Source organism: Alosa pseudoharengus, unplaced genomic scaffold (assembly GCF_046254945.1).
Source record: "Alosa pseudoharengus isolate Yale_2024_CS ecotype anadromous, Long Island Sound unplaced genomic scaffold, YU_APseudo_1.1 YU_APseudo_1.1_scf_14, whole genome shotgun sequence".
In the NCBI taxonomy this organism is placed as follows: domain Eukaryota; kingdom Metazoa; phylum Chordata; class Actinopteri; order Clupeiformes; family Clupeidae; genus Alosa; species Alosa pseudoharengus.
Window position 1 is genome coordinate 35,090,016 of NW_027468609.1, and position 15,000 is coordinate 35,105,015.

General features: G+C 43.6%; 1 protein-coding gene across 1 annotated transcript in view; it reads right to left on the bottom strand.

Moving 5' to 3' along the window:
* cacna1bb (calcium channel, voltage-dependent, N type, alpha 1B subunit, b) overlaps positions 1-15,000 on the bottom strand; it is a 173,789-nt gene that overhangs the window by 96,203 nt on the left and 62,586 nt on the right. The window lies entirely within an intron of this gene.

Sequence of the window (15,000 nt, forward strand, 5' to 3'; positions counted from 1 at the left end):
ATAAAATAAACATAAAATACACATTCATAGCAACAGTTCTGCTAGCATATCAAAAGCAAACTTAACTTTTGTTTGCCTTCTTAATGTCTTTCCATTTTTCACTTCATCCACTTTGCAAGAGTTGAAGTGCTTTTGAAGTACTGCTCTCCATTATATCTGTGTTTGTTGATATCTTTTCTTATCATGTATTGCATTATTTCTTGATAGCTAAACTTTTGATTGCTTTTAATGTTGTCATCTATTGACATTAAATTGTGCTTGTGATTGAATCACATTGTTCAGTCCCAAGCGGCGACGAGCGCCATTTAACTGCTAAAGTTAAGTTTAGCAAATTCCATGTAATAAAGCAAGGCACAGCGTGTGCTTTCTACGGACAGACAAAGTGGATATTGATGATACCTTCATACATCTGCCCCTGAGAGTTTATGAATATTAAAGGGCTACTTTCAGGTCTCAGATCAGTCTTATAGCCCGTTTAATGCCGCATGAAATTATCAAACAAGAATGGTATGCCATGCAGCAGAGTGTATTTTAAAAAATTCAAAGGATAATTTAACCAACATGAGTCAGAGTCTGGCTTGGAATCATACCGCAGGAGGATGAACTCTGCATATATATCCATGGACTGTGCCCATGGAATACATTGTATATGATAATGAATTACTCTACACCACAGTGTAATAGCAGATGACAGCACCACGAAAGTACCTGTAGATTGAGATGAATTAAGTCACTATAATTAAGTCTGGTGTATGAGTAGCATCCAGGTTTGAAATGACTGCTGTAGCTCAGCCCATATTCATCGAGCACAAGACCTGTGGTGCTCTATATACAGTAGGCTAATCTCCCCTGTGATGCAGATCCCATTGATTGTACGCTTATTCAGCCTGAGCAATCAAGCAATGGAGCGAGAGACCAGGACGAGGTGGAGGAGGTGGAGGGAGGGGGTTGGAGGAGGTGGAGGAGGTGGAGGAGGGAGGGGGTTGGAGGAGGTGGAGGAGGTGGAGGAGGGAGGGGGTTGGTCTGGGAGAAGCGTGGAAAGGAAAAGTCCAGATGCACATCGTTCTTAATGTTCCTAATTAAACTGGAAACAGCGTCATGGAACATAGGGGAGAGGGAAAATGACAAAGACACACAAAGAAATCAATCCATGCACACACACACACACACACTCTCTCTCTCTCTCTCTCACACACACACACACACACACACACACACACACACACACACACACACACACACACACACACACACACACACACAAAAGAGATCACATAGACACATAAAACACACAAACACACACACACAAAGAAAGTGCAAATCAGAGACAGACAAACACACACACACACACACACACACACACACACACACACACACACATCCGCATATATGCTGCTCAGCTCGCCCTCTTGGGCACTCTGAGAGGGAACCCCGCCTGCACAGCCTAGCTTAATAAAGCCTTCCTTAGTGTCATGGGACCGAGACAGCGGAAAGCGCCGCTTTCTGAGCCGTTCCCCTGTTATTCTAATTATACACAGCACAACTGTCAACATCCTCCTCCATTCAACAGGGAATTATACGCCGCTTCTGCCCGGGGAGGAACACATACACAAGATAGACAGACCCAGGCACCAGCGCACACCCCAAAACACTGCACTATCTCAAGGGCTCCCGCATCAACATGCAGGGAGACTCTCCGCAAACCAAGGAAAACAACACCCCGACGTGTAGTGGATGCACAAACAAAGAGGAGATAGAGGTGCTTTTCTTTCTTGTCTCAAAGCTTGTTGAAGAAGCACTTGGTGATTAGTGAGTCTAGAAATATGCCTGTGGGGAAAGGACTAAAGTAGGTTCAAACAACCTGGTCTGAGCTTCAATAAGCCAGTATTCTCAGATTCACAGAGTCACTGATTCACAGATTGGCAAAGCCATAATCTGGCTGCTGGTAGACCCGAACGCTTGGTGTTAGCAATGCAGTGTGTACACTCCAAGCTGATGCCATTTCTCTCTCTCTCTCTCTCTCACACACACACACTGTCACACTGTAAATTACATTCATCAACAGTGGTCAAGGAGAAAAAAGAAATCTCATTTGAGAAGTCACCAAACAACAAAGTGAACCTGACATCTATTACTCTGTCGCCATTCCACCCCCCTTGGTATTTAATCCCTCTTTCTCCCAAGATCGGGGACCATGAAGAAAACAGGAGTGGGAGTGGGAGATAAAGCCAGAGAGTGAGAGAAAGAAAAAGAAAGAGAGAGAGAGAGATGTGAGAGAGAATAATAAAGATTTTGAAAAAGCAATATTGTGGCGCATCCAGAGTTGACTTAACTGCACTGCCATCTGAGCATTCATTTATCCGAGCAGCTGACACACCTGCCCAACTGAGATCTGGCCCACAATTGTATGTAAATACTGTCTGGCTAGACTGGTCTGGAAAAAAGATATAGAAAAGTGAGGGAGAGACAGACAGGGAGTGCGAGAGAGAGAGGGAGGAGAGAGAGAGGGGGAGGGAGGGAGAGAGAAAGAGAAAGAGAGAGAGAGAGAGAGAGGGGAAGCATAGACGGAGGCTGAAGGTGACTGCTTCGATGGGCAGCAGTAAGTCTACTGCAAATCATCCATCGAACAAGGTGAGCCTGTGTTGACAGAGGAACATTTGTGGGCGGTTTAATGTATTTCGTGTGAAAAGGGCCAAGATCAAGCCAAGGGAGGCGAGCTTGTTACATCGGGGGATTTTAAGATTTCCTCGACTCATCCATCATCAGGGGCTTGAGCCAACTCAAAAATCACACAATTTCCTTTAACTTCAGAACAATCTTCTGAAACGGCAGCGTTTGTTCTTATCTTAAACCCGGCCCCAATGCAACGTCACATATAGGCACACTGCTGACAGTACACATAATATACTCATAGTGAGGATTTGAAATGGCTTGACAGACACACAGTGTGTGACATACAGTACAGTAACTAAACTGGTGCAGCACAATGCCAAGAGTTCATCTTTGCCCTCACAGATGATCGCAACCACCCCTCTCTCCCTCCATCCTCCCTTTCACTGCCACTCCAATTAGCCACGTCCGAGGGAACGAAGGAGACGGGAGGGGTAGGAGAGAGAACGGAAGAAATGATTCAGCGCTGTGTGAGTCCCAATATAATCACCCACTCCCCTCCCTCTCTCTCCATCTCTCCATCTCTCTCTCTCTCTCTCTCTCTCTCTCTCTCTCTCTCTCTCTCTCTCTCTCTCTCTCTCTGTCATCCCTGTCGGGCTATTTTTAAGAATGTTTAATGAGAGCTGTGATTGGCCTGACAGCACAGGACGCCACAGAGACGGGATCAAGGTTCACAGAGACTCTGTGACTCAGACTCGGAGCCCGGTAACGAGGGCGCTGGAAGGAGGGGGGGGGGAGGGGTGGCAGAGGGAGTTGGGGCGGGCCAGTGCACATTACGGACCAGCGCGTCCTTACGTTGCTCACAGTCAGGCAGACAGACAAGCATGTGCAGACAATCTGGATAAGGTGTCTGTCCCCCATATTGAGTAAACTGGCAAACACTTTTGAGTTTACACAGTTGCACAGTGCTTTGGCTCTGGAGTCAGGGGTTTGTTGTGACAAACTCGACACAAATAGATGATGCCCCTGCTCTACTGATTTAGAGAGACAGGCACATCCACAATCAATTCTACCCAGACATACAGCTGACTCTGTCTACCACACTACTCTTCCACATGCAAACATGCATGGCATGGAATCACTCCATGAACAGATGTGTTTTCAGGTTGTTGAAAAGAGCTCCAATACAAAACGGTGTCTTTCCAACAATTACCTCCCAAAGAGACTGGGGTCTCCATTTCAAAGGCAAACTGAAAAATACACAGTTTTAGCGGACATCAATGACTTCAAAGAACCTGAGTACATGTAAACCATAAACCACCCACTGAGACACCCAGTTGGCTGTAATCACACAGCTTCTTCAAAAAATAAATCTCCCTAGTTTGCATGATAATAGGTGTGAATCTCATGGCAAAAGGGTCATGATTAACAGTTCGAGAGCGAGAGGATGAGCAATTTCTTTGCAAGTTTTTGTTGGATTCCTCATCCGCAGGCCTGGGTACCTGAGGGTCTTTGCTAGTCACAGTCACCTGGATACAGCCTCCAATCAACGTCACCAGCCACCAGCAAATCTTGACCAGACTGTCATGGTGCCCTGAGCTACCAGACGCGGAAGGAAGTTAAGTGAGCTATAACCGATGTGTGGGGTAACGTCACTTCTGTTGACATTCAAACAAAACAGAGAGCTAGCTCACTACTCCCTCCCCCTCCCTCCCGTGCAATTGAAACTCCTCAGCCTGGGCTGTCCACAGAGACCACGTTTTTTGCAGTGTATTCAGGGCACAGGCAGCTAGCGGATGGTGAGGTGATGTTTGCAGTATGTGATAAAAAATGTTTTAGCTTAGAAACCATGTAACATCGCTTAGATAACCTTTAAATTAAAGGCCCACCCGCACCCCCCACCCCCCCAAAAAAACAACTTACAAATCAAAAGACAGCTGAAGCCACACTCTCTTTCCAAATATGCAATTCAACAGAAAATATTAAAACCATGGACCCGTGGAAGTCGATACTCGATAGTCGATACAAGGCATGTCTCTTCCCACTTCACCTGTTTGTGTGGCTCTTATGCTATGCTAAGTTATGCAATGCGCCGCCACTCTTAGGGAGTCATGCTATGTGCCGCCGACAGACTACAACATTAACAACACAATAAATGGCACGGCTGTGGTAATTAGGGTGGAAATCTATTAATCCTGGCCATGGAGGAGGTGTAATAAAATCAGCTGCCTTGAAATGAAGATGGTTAGCTTATTAGCAAAGAGCTCCTCCCCTTGCTTTTTATCTGAGGCTGGATTCTTATGGTGAGATGCAGATGGCTCAGTCTGGCCTCAGAACTAGAGACCAGCTATACTAGTTTAGCTGTGAATGTCAGTCAGTGACTTTAGATATAGATCACTGCATCTAACATTCATATGCATGCACTGAGCAGATGCCTGTTTCCACAGACATTTTGAAATGGAACGTACAGTGATTTTACACAGGTGATGGGAAAAATCTTGTGCTGAGAGACAATGCAGTTTACAACCTCTTCAACAGAGACTATATCCAATAGTATTTTTTTTAACTTGTATGTATGTATGTATATATATGATATATGTTTACATTATTGCTGCTGTTAACACCATAATTTCCCTTTGGGGATGGATAAAGTAATCTATCTATCCATACTGTATGATTAGGGAACACAACTGAGCATACTGTTTTGATATCAGCACTGACGATTCTATCAGTGGTTTTAACATTTAAATCATTACAAGTAGAATGTTTAGGAGCAACTCAGAATATAGAATTCTCTGAACATTCTACTTTGCACAGGTAGAACACTAAGGTAGAATACTGTGTCAGTTTGACCTGGCTGCACCAGAGACAACATTCAGAGATTCAAGATTCAAGATTCAAGATTTCTTTTATTACATCTCATTATAGGTTTATAATAGAGTAAAATTCGTTGTGTTTTTTTTCTCCTCAAAAAATAAATAAATGAAAGGGTGTGTGTGTGTGTGTAGGAAAAAAAAAAGTGCCTTGTTGTCTTCAGCATGAGTTCAGCAATCTAATTGCTTGATGGAAGAAACTACTTTGGAGTCTGGTGGTACGAGCTTTCAAGCTTCTATATCGTTTGCCAGATGGTAATAGCTCAAATAGTTCATGGTTGGGATGACTAGGATCATTCAAGATTTTTTTTGCCTTCCTAATGCATCTTCCCTCAAATAACTCCAGTATGGAGGGTAGGTCACAGCCGCATATGGTCTGTGCTGTACGCACAACTCTCTGAAGTGCTTTCCTATTGTATTGAGAGCAGTTCCCATACCATGCGGTTATGGTCCCAGTCAAGATGCTCTCAATGGTGCCTCTGTAAAGAGACCGTAGGATCTTGGGTCGCATACCAAACTTTCTCAATCGTCTGAGGTGGTACAGACGTTGTTGGCCTTTTTTAACAGTGTGCTGAGTGTGACTGTCCCAGGTGAGGTCTTCTGAGATGGTAACGCCCAGGAACTTAAAGTCTCTCACCCTCTCCACTGTCTCACCATTGATGTTAATGGCTTCAAACTGTTGTTCTTTCCGCCTGAAGTTTACTATCAATTCCTTCGTCTTGGACACATTCAGAGACAAGTTGTTTCCTTTACACCAATTCATAAGGTTGTTGATTTCGTTTCTGTAGGCTGTTTCGTCATTGTTTGTGATTAAACCGATTACAGTGGTGTCATCTGCAAACTTGATGATGGTGTTGGTGTTGTGTATAGCCACACAGTCATGCGTATACAAGGAGTAGAGGAGAGGGCTCAGAACACAACCTTGCGGAGCTCCCGTGCTGATGGTCAAGGAGGAGGATGTGATGGAGCCCATTCTCACCACCTGTTTTCGTCCAGAGAGGAAGTCCAGTATCCAGCTACATAGGCTGCTGTGCATTCCTAGACTCCTGAGCTTGCCGTCAAGTATATTGGGGACAATGGTGTTAAAGGCCGAGCTGTAGTCTACAAACAGCATCCTTACATAAGTGTCTTTTTTCTCCAGGTGTGTCAGGGAGGTATGCAGTATGCTGGTGATGGCATCATCAGTAGATCTATTCTGTCTGTAGGCAAACTGGTGACGGTCAAGCGTAGGTGGAATCATTTTGCAGATGATGTTCTTCACAAGCCTTTCAAAACATTTACTCACGATGGGGGTGAGGGCCACAGGTCGCCAGTCGTTCAAGCTGGTGATTTGGTTTTTCTTAGGCACTGGAACAATTTTGTTTTTCCACACTTTTATTGCGTTTTATGAAGTCTGCCTCTAGTCCGAGTTCTACCTGCGCTTTTTTTTTCGCCTGGTGATCAGCTGTTTTTTTTCCCCCTGCCGATTGCCATCAGCAAGGCCTTCACTGCTATTGGACTTGCTGTCTGCTTGTGGCTATGGGGGGCTTTCAGTACACACCCCTTGAACTTCGACAGTTCCCCTCCACCGACACCATCAACATCGAGGTGCTCCACCTTTGCCAGGCAGCGGGGATCCTCCGGCGGAAACGCTACTTGCACAGAGGCGCACGTCGCTCTATCATCCGTGCGACAGACGAAAGCATCCCTCCATCATCTCCATGGGATTTCTTTCCTAATCAACGCGGTTTTCCAGAGCAGTCCGCTCCTGCAATCAACTCGCTCCCTACAGTGTCAGTGGAGAATCTACAGCGACCAACAACGCAGCGAGAATCTGTCTCTCACATCTTGGACAACTTCGATGGAGCTGCTGAGAATGTCACATCACCATGTCAGACTGCGCCTGGACCGCCGCAAGACCTTCATTCGAAGGTAAAAGTTCTCACAGCTGGTTCACCGCAGGAAGTTCTGCAGCATGCGCAAGACCCTCCTCCCGTCAAATTTGCGTTATTGAACGCACAATCTATCTGTAACAAGACTTTCATTTTAAACGACCGCTTCACGTCTCATCACCTGGACTTTTTGTTTATAACGGAGTCTTGGCTCAGCGGTAATGACGTCATTCCACTTGGTGAACTCTGCCCTCCTCACTGCAGCTTCATGAATTCCCCTAGGGCTACTGGTCGTGGAGGTGGTCTGGTCACTGTTTATAATAACAACTTTAAATGTAGAATTGTACAAATTGATATGTTCTCCACTTTTGAGGTACAGCTTGTAAAGATAAATGCCACCCTCCTCTGTGCATTAGTTTACCGACCACCAAAAATTAAGCTTAATTGTAATTTCATTCAAGAATTTGCTGATCTACTATCTTTTATGGCCTCTCGCTCTGACAATTTCATGATTTTAGGGGATTTTAACATTCACAACTGTTGCCCATCAAAACCTTTGGTTAAGGACTTTTTATACCTTGTGGACTCTTTCAATCTTGTGCAATCTGTTATGGCCCCGACGCATCAGAAAGGCCACACATTAGACCTAGTATTGTCTTATGGTTTCAATGTTTCCAACTTAGAAATTATGGATGTTGGGGTCTCTGATCATTTTTTGATTTTATTTGAATCTATTTTGTTTTGTCCCCCTGTATCTCCTCCTAAGTCCTATTCCTTTGCCCGTTCTATTAATTCCACCACAGCCACAACATTCTCTAATACTTTCATCCTCTCTCACTCACCTACTATCTCTGTTGCAATTCCACCTGCTCTGACATTGAAGAATTAGTCACTCTCTTTAATGCATCCTGTCTTGAGACCTTAGACTGTGTTGCCCCACTAAAACAAAAGTGTGTCAAAACAATCACCACTCCATGGTTAAATGCCACGACCCGTTCTGTCAGAAAATCTTGCAGGAAAGCAGAGCGCAAATGGAAAAGAGAAGCTTCAGGTCTTCTATGACCTTTTCAGAGATTCTCTAAAGACCTACCAAAACTCTGTTAAGGCAGCAAAGGTTGAGTATTATGCTCAGCTTATCAACAATAATGTTCATAGGCCAAAAGTTTTATTTAATACCATTAACTCTATTTTAAATCCTGCCTCTGCGTCATCTACTCTTGCCCCTTCAACAGAAATCTGTGAGAAGTTCCTCAAATAAAATCTCAAATCTCACCTCCAGATTCGGATCCCTCAGTGATAGAACTTTCACCTAGCTGCCTCCAACAGTTTCAGGCTATATCTTCCTCCCAGCTTTCTGAGGTGGTCTCCCATATGAAATCTACAGTACATCCTGCCACTTAGATGTTTTACCTGCACACCTTTTTAAAGAAGTTTTTACCATCATCTGCCCTCTTGTATTGGCCATAATTAATCACTCACTAACCAATGGAGTGGTCCCCTCAGGTTTTAAACGTGAAATTGTGCAACCTTTACTTAAGAAACCTAACCTTGAGCCCAGTGACCTGAAGAATTATAGGCCTATTTCTAAATTACCTTTTCTGTCAAAGATACTAGAAAAGGTTGTCCTCTCTCAGGTTTCTTATCTGAGTGAGTTCAATATATGTGATAAATTCCAATCAGGTTTTAGATCTCTGCACAGCACTGAATCGGCCTTGCTTAAAGTCCAAAACGACATTCTCTTAGCAGTTGATTCTGGATCTTGCCCTCTTGGTGCTTCTTGATCTGAGTGCAGCATTTGACACCATTGACCATAACATCCTATTAAAACGCTTGGAGGATGAAGTGGATCTCCAGGGTTCTGTTTTGCAATGGTTCTCTTCTTATCTTAGTGATAGATCATTTTCAGTTAGTTTAGGCAATTTCTCCTCTTCCTCTGCCCTTATAAAGTGTGGTGTTCCTCAGGGCTCAATTTTGGGCCCTCTTTTATTCTCTCTTTATATGCTACCCCTTGGCTCAATTTTTAAAAAGTATAACATTCAGTATCACTGCTATGCAGATGACACTCAGTTTTTACCTGCCTGTTAACACTAATGGCATTTGTTCTTTGGAGAATATTTTTAACTGTCTCAGTGAAATCAAATGCTGGATGGCAAGAAATTTTCTTCAACTGAACGAAAGTAAAACTGATATAATGATGTTTCTATCTTGAAAAATGCACTTGGACCTCTCTCTGCAAACTGCCACATTGAAGTAAAAAAATCTTGGGGTTTTCTTTGACTCCTCTTTAAATTTTAATAAGCAAATAAATAGTGTGGTCAAAGGCAGCTTTTTCCAGTTAAGAACCATTGCAAAACTAAAGCCCTTTTTCTCCTTCTCCGATCTTGAAACTCTTATACATGCTTTCATAACATCTAGACTAGATTATTGTAATTCATTATATGCAGGCCTGACCCACTCCACTCTCAACAGACTTTAGCTAGTTTAAAATGCAGCAGCTAGATTATTAAGTGGCTCTAAGAAACGTGACCATATAACTCCTGTGTTGGCTAAGCTGCACTGGTTACCTGTGGAGCACAGAGTTAAGTTTAAAATTTAAATTTTTGTCTTCAAAGCCCTCAGTGGTTTGGCACCTAGTTACATAGGTGACCTACTAATTCCTTACAGCACTCCAAGATCACTTAGGTCTTCATCTGCTGAGTGAAGTCTACATACACAGCACATTATTTCATCAGGAAGCTTCTCCAACATACATCCCCAACATACTTACAGCACACTGCCCCCCCCCCCCCCACCAATACACAGCACATTGTCTCATGAGGAAGCTTCTCCAACACACATATTGCACACTGCCCTCTCCCCACATACACAGCACACTATCCCATCTCCCCTGTCATCCCCCCAACACACACACCAAGACCCCTGGCAGTTGGGTTAGCCCCTTGAGCCGTGGATCTGCCCGAGGTTTCTTCCTTGGTAAGGGAGTTTTTCCTTGCCCCTGTTGCTCTTGGGTGCTCCTTGTTGGTGCCCCCCACCCAATCCCAATCCTCCCCCACCTTTTTTTATGCAGCCCTTGCCACTAAATCTACTAAACCCCTCTTCTACTGCACAACCCCTCTTCTACCCCCCCCCCATTAATGCACAAATAGGCTGACACCAGACATAATTTCACTGCATTTCCAGTAACTATATGCATGTGACAATAAACTTCCTTGTATCCTTGTATCTCAGAATCTTCTCTATATCCCCAAAACACGCCTTAAAACTAAGGGTGATAGAGCCTTCTCTGTTGTTGCCCCCCAACTCTGGAATAGTCTACCTGTACATATTAAGTCCTCTCCAACCATTGACTGCTTTAAGTCTAACTTAAAGACTTTCATTTTCTCCCAAGCTTTTAATCTACCTTAATACCCCCCCCCCCCACACACACACACACACTCTTTATTCTTTATTTTATTTTTGACCAATTGGTTTATTATTTCAATTATTTATTTATTTTCCCCCCATGTTATGTTATTATTGTTGTTGTACCATTGTCATTGTTTTATGTTTGTTTGTAAGCACTTTGGTTCAACTCAGTTGTTTTTAAATGTGCTATAGAAATAAAGTTGACTTGACTTGACCTTTAGACTAAACTGAAGGCAAACTTCACTTGCTGAAGATGGAGGTGAGAGGAGAGTGTATGGGCTTCATGGAAGCCATGAGATCCTTCTTCACCACCATCCGAAACCGGATTAGACAACAGAGACACGGCAGAGAACTAAAAACTACCGGATCTGTCGAAACTTGACCATGGTCAAGATTGAGTCTGCTAAAGAAAGAACACTAAAGAAGCAAGTGAAATCTCGGTTTATGGCCAAGATGAACAAGAGGAGGCACTCAGCTAATATTACAGCTGAAGTGGACAGCACTAAGAGCAGGATACAGGAGAAGGATAGAGCTCCTAGAGACCTCCGTGAAAGAATGTGATCTGCTCTGCAGGCTTTTCGAGAGGGGCGCAAGCCACGCTGGGTGAGAGGCTGGAGAAAAAACAACATGGAACCCCTAAACATGGAGGACACTCGGGCTGGAGAGGATCTCCATGAAACCCAGGCTGGAGAAGATCTCCACATTCAGGCCAGAGAGTATCGCCCTGACACTCAGGACAGAGAGGAACTCCATGAGACTCAAGCCGGAGTGGATCTTCATGACACTCAAGCCGGAGAAAATCTCCAGACTCAGGCCAGAGAGGATGTCCATGAGACTCAGACGGGAGAGGATCTCTATGAAACAGCAAGTAAGAATGCAAATAGAATAGACCTTAAACTGTTAATTTAAGTCCAATTTCATTTTAATTGGACTTTAATTTAATTTGTCACAGTTATAAACAGGATACAATTAATGTTAAACTGGCAAAATAGATGCAGAGAAAGACATAATGTGATATTAATAATTTTAGCAACAATTACAGTAACAGAATAAATGCCCTTAGTTAACCTCATGTGACAGCATATATCTTACACTGCAAATTCATGTCCACAGTTAACCTTTTTCAAACCTATTCAAATAGGCTGGGTTGTGACCTATGGCCAGATGTGGCAAGAAATGGCCCAGCAAGGTGACTCTGTCAACTGCGGAGAGGACCTTCATGCCACTCAAGCCATGGAGGATACAACCTGCTGAACCAGCAAGTAAGAATGCAAATAGCATAGACCTTCAACTGCAAACTCATGCACTCAGTTCACTTATTGTGTGAATAGATAGCATTGACTACAGACTGCTAATTGATGTCCAAAATGAACCGTTTTCAAACGTCTTGAAACAGGCTGGGTAGTGGAAGTAAAGCCTCCTCTACACCAACATAGTTCAGCAGAACAGAAATGGGATATATTATCTTTTGACACCCCATTTTGATCAACCCCAATGATGTTAACATTCTCATGCATGTTTCTAATGGAGATGCTTGCTTGAATTCACTAGCAATATTGTGAGGTTCACAATATTTATGTGCAAATGATCAGACAGACAGACATACACATGCGCGCACACATGCACACACACACAGACACACACACAGACACACACACACATGACAGTACGACATGTGTCCAGGATTCTATTAATACTTCACGAAAGGTATGTTATGTTATTTTGACTATGTTAAGTCAAAATATTGTAATCAACAGCCTTAACACTAAAACATACTCCCCATACTTCCCATATTCAACATTCTCTCAAAACAGCTGGAATTAAACAGGCTTCAACCCAACTATTTACACTACACAGAAACCACAGCTGGGTGGCTACACACAAGTGCTCTCATAGGAGATCAAAGAGTGGAGTCTGAGGAGGGAACAGAGGGTTGTACGATGATGGCCCAACCAGCAGATCTAAATGTCACGGTGGCAGGGCAGTCAAGGTAGTGCCACAATAAATCTGCCTTTAAAGCCCTCTAGAAGGGTATTAGAGACTGAGAGAGAGGCCGCGACCAGTTAGTGCCCTGGGCAAAGCACCAGGCTACACACACTTCATGCCCATTAGGAAGCTGGTTCAATAAGGACCAAGGCTGTGCAGTTGGCAACCGAGGATCACGTGGAGGTAAATGAAAGTCCAGACTAAACATTCAAAAAGGAAACTGTGTCTGAGTCATCTCTACTGCCAATCCAAAAACCAACCAACACCGGCTACACCCGCTACAGTCTTATATAGATTATAAGACTGGTCTAATTTTTTCAAATGTATGCCCTTTTATCATTACATGTCTGTTGTAGCCAGTTCCATTGATCATATTGGAAGCTAATTGTTGCAGCATACACTCCACGAACAGAACGCCTCAGTTACGTATCTGGTGTAGCCTGCCTGTAACACCCACTTATACAACATTGGTTTATCCAAAATCCCCCAAAAAACATATCATAATTTCAATCATGTGCTTTTGTCTTGTCTTCTTTATTGCTGAACCCGAGCGGTGAGGTGTTAAGAACACCGCCATGGATTGAATATTTTGAGGAAAAAAAGTGTGTTTTACCTCTACTGCAAGTGTCTATATTAATAAATGTAAATTATGCTCAGATAAAAGAAAGGAGATTAGGGCAACAGAAATAAAGCACAGTGGCACCTGGTCCTCGACCCTGGAAACTAGAGAGGTTTCAAACATGATACCGATCAATAATGTGGGTCTTTGAAGCTATTCAAGCTAATACCCACAATGCACTACAGGTCAATTTTTCATATATTATGAATTATTATGCAACGCTGTGAGAACATACGGCCTGACTCATAATTCATCCTTCACTTCTACATTGGGTGAGAGAAGAATATAGATCTATATGACATGTGACTGTTGCCGTGATGAAGGCATTGCAATGCATAACTTGCTCTGCATCTGATCCAGCGGGGTTGAGTAATGCCCAAGAAACGCTGCACACTCGGATCATTTCACAAATCAGCCATCATGCATTTGGATTTTACCACTGGCCTCTCTCTCTCTCTCTCTCTCTCTCTCTCTCTCTCTCTCTCTCTCTCTCTCTCTCACACACTTTCTTGTTCTCTCTCTCTCTCTCTCTCTCTAGCTCTTTCCCTGCGCTCTCCTCCCCCGCATACAGGATTTTTGATGGACTGCACAGAGCCATGTGAGAGTGGGCAAGCGATGCATGAAAATCAAAGCACGCACGCACACACACACACGGCCTAACACTCTAATGAATGTGACCTGCAGCAGGGCAGAGATCGGGCTAAAACCCCCTCATTTTTAAAAAACAAATGATAAACAAACATTCAACTTAAAAAGACCTCGCTGATGACCACTTACAAAAACCTGCATGGCCATTTGATTGTTTGCAACCTCCCTTACAGCAATTTAAGGCTTCAAAACAAGTATCCACAAGTGTTTCTCTTCCGTGCTGTGTGGGAGGAGATGTCCAATGTAACATATAAATAAATAAATAAATAAATCAAGAGACAAACAAACATCTCTTGGGCAGCAGAAGTGACGACGCTCAGTGAAGGGAGCTGCTGGTGCTGAGCTAATGCCTGCCTGGAGTACACAGCAAGTTCCTTCCACAGCCACACACACACACACTCACGCCTCACATGAACACAAACATACACACCAGTGGACAAATACACACCGCCTGTAACATCAGCTGGACTCTTTCCCTCACTGTGATAATGAGGCAGCTCCCTTAACACACTCAACAAGTTGGATGGTATTTTGAGTAAGAAGCCTCTAACCTCCCAACCCTCCCTGTAATTAGGCATGTAAATAATAATCAAAGATGGGCACACTGCCAGTGGCAATTAGCCCAGTGTCTATCTCTCTCTCTCTCTCTCTCTCTCTCTCTCTCTCTCTCAGCAGATCAGTCCAAGCACTGCTCCCACATCTCTATGGGACAAAGAAATGCACTAGCAGCGAAAAAGGGCTGCTTTACGAGATGAAGCTGATTCTGAAAAACAGTTTAAATTCTCTGTCGAATGTGTATTTACACACACATAAACACACACACACACACACACACATAGTTAAATGATGTACACGTTGTGTCAGTCATTATGATAACATTCCATGGGTGCATTCAAATTCCTCTGTAAATCACTGGAAAAGGTGGAGAGAGAGACAAAGAGTGCAGGAAGAGAGGGATGAGAGAGAGGGAGTGAAGGTGAAGGAGTGT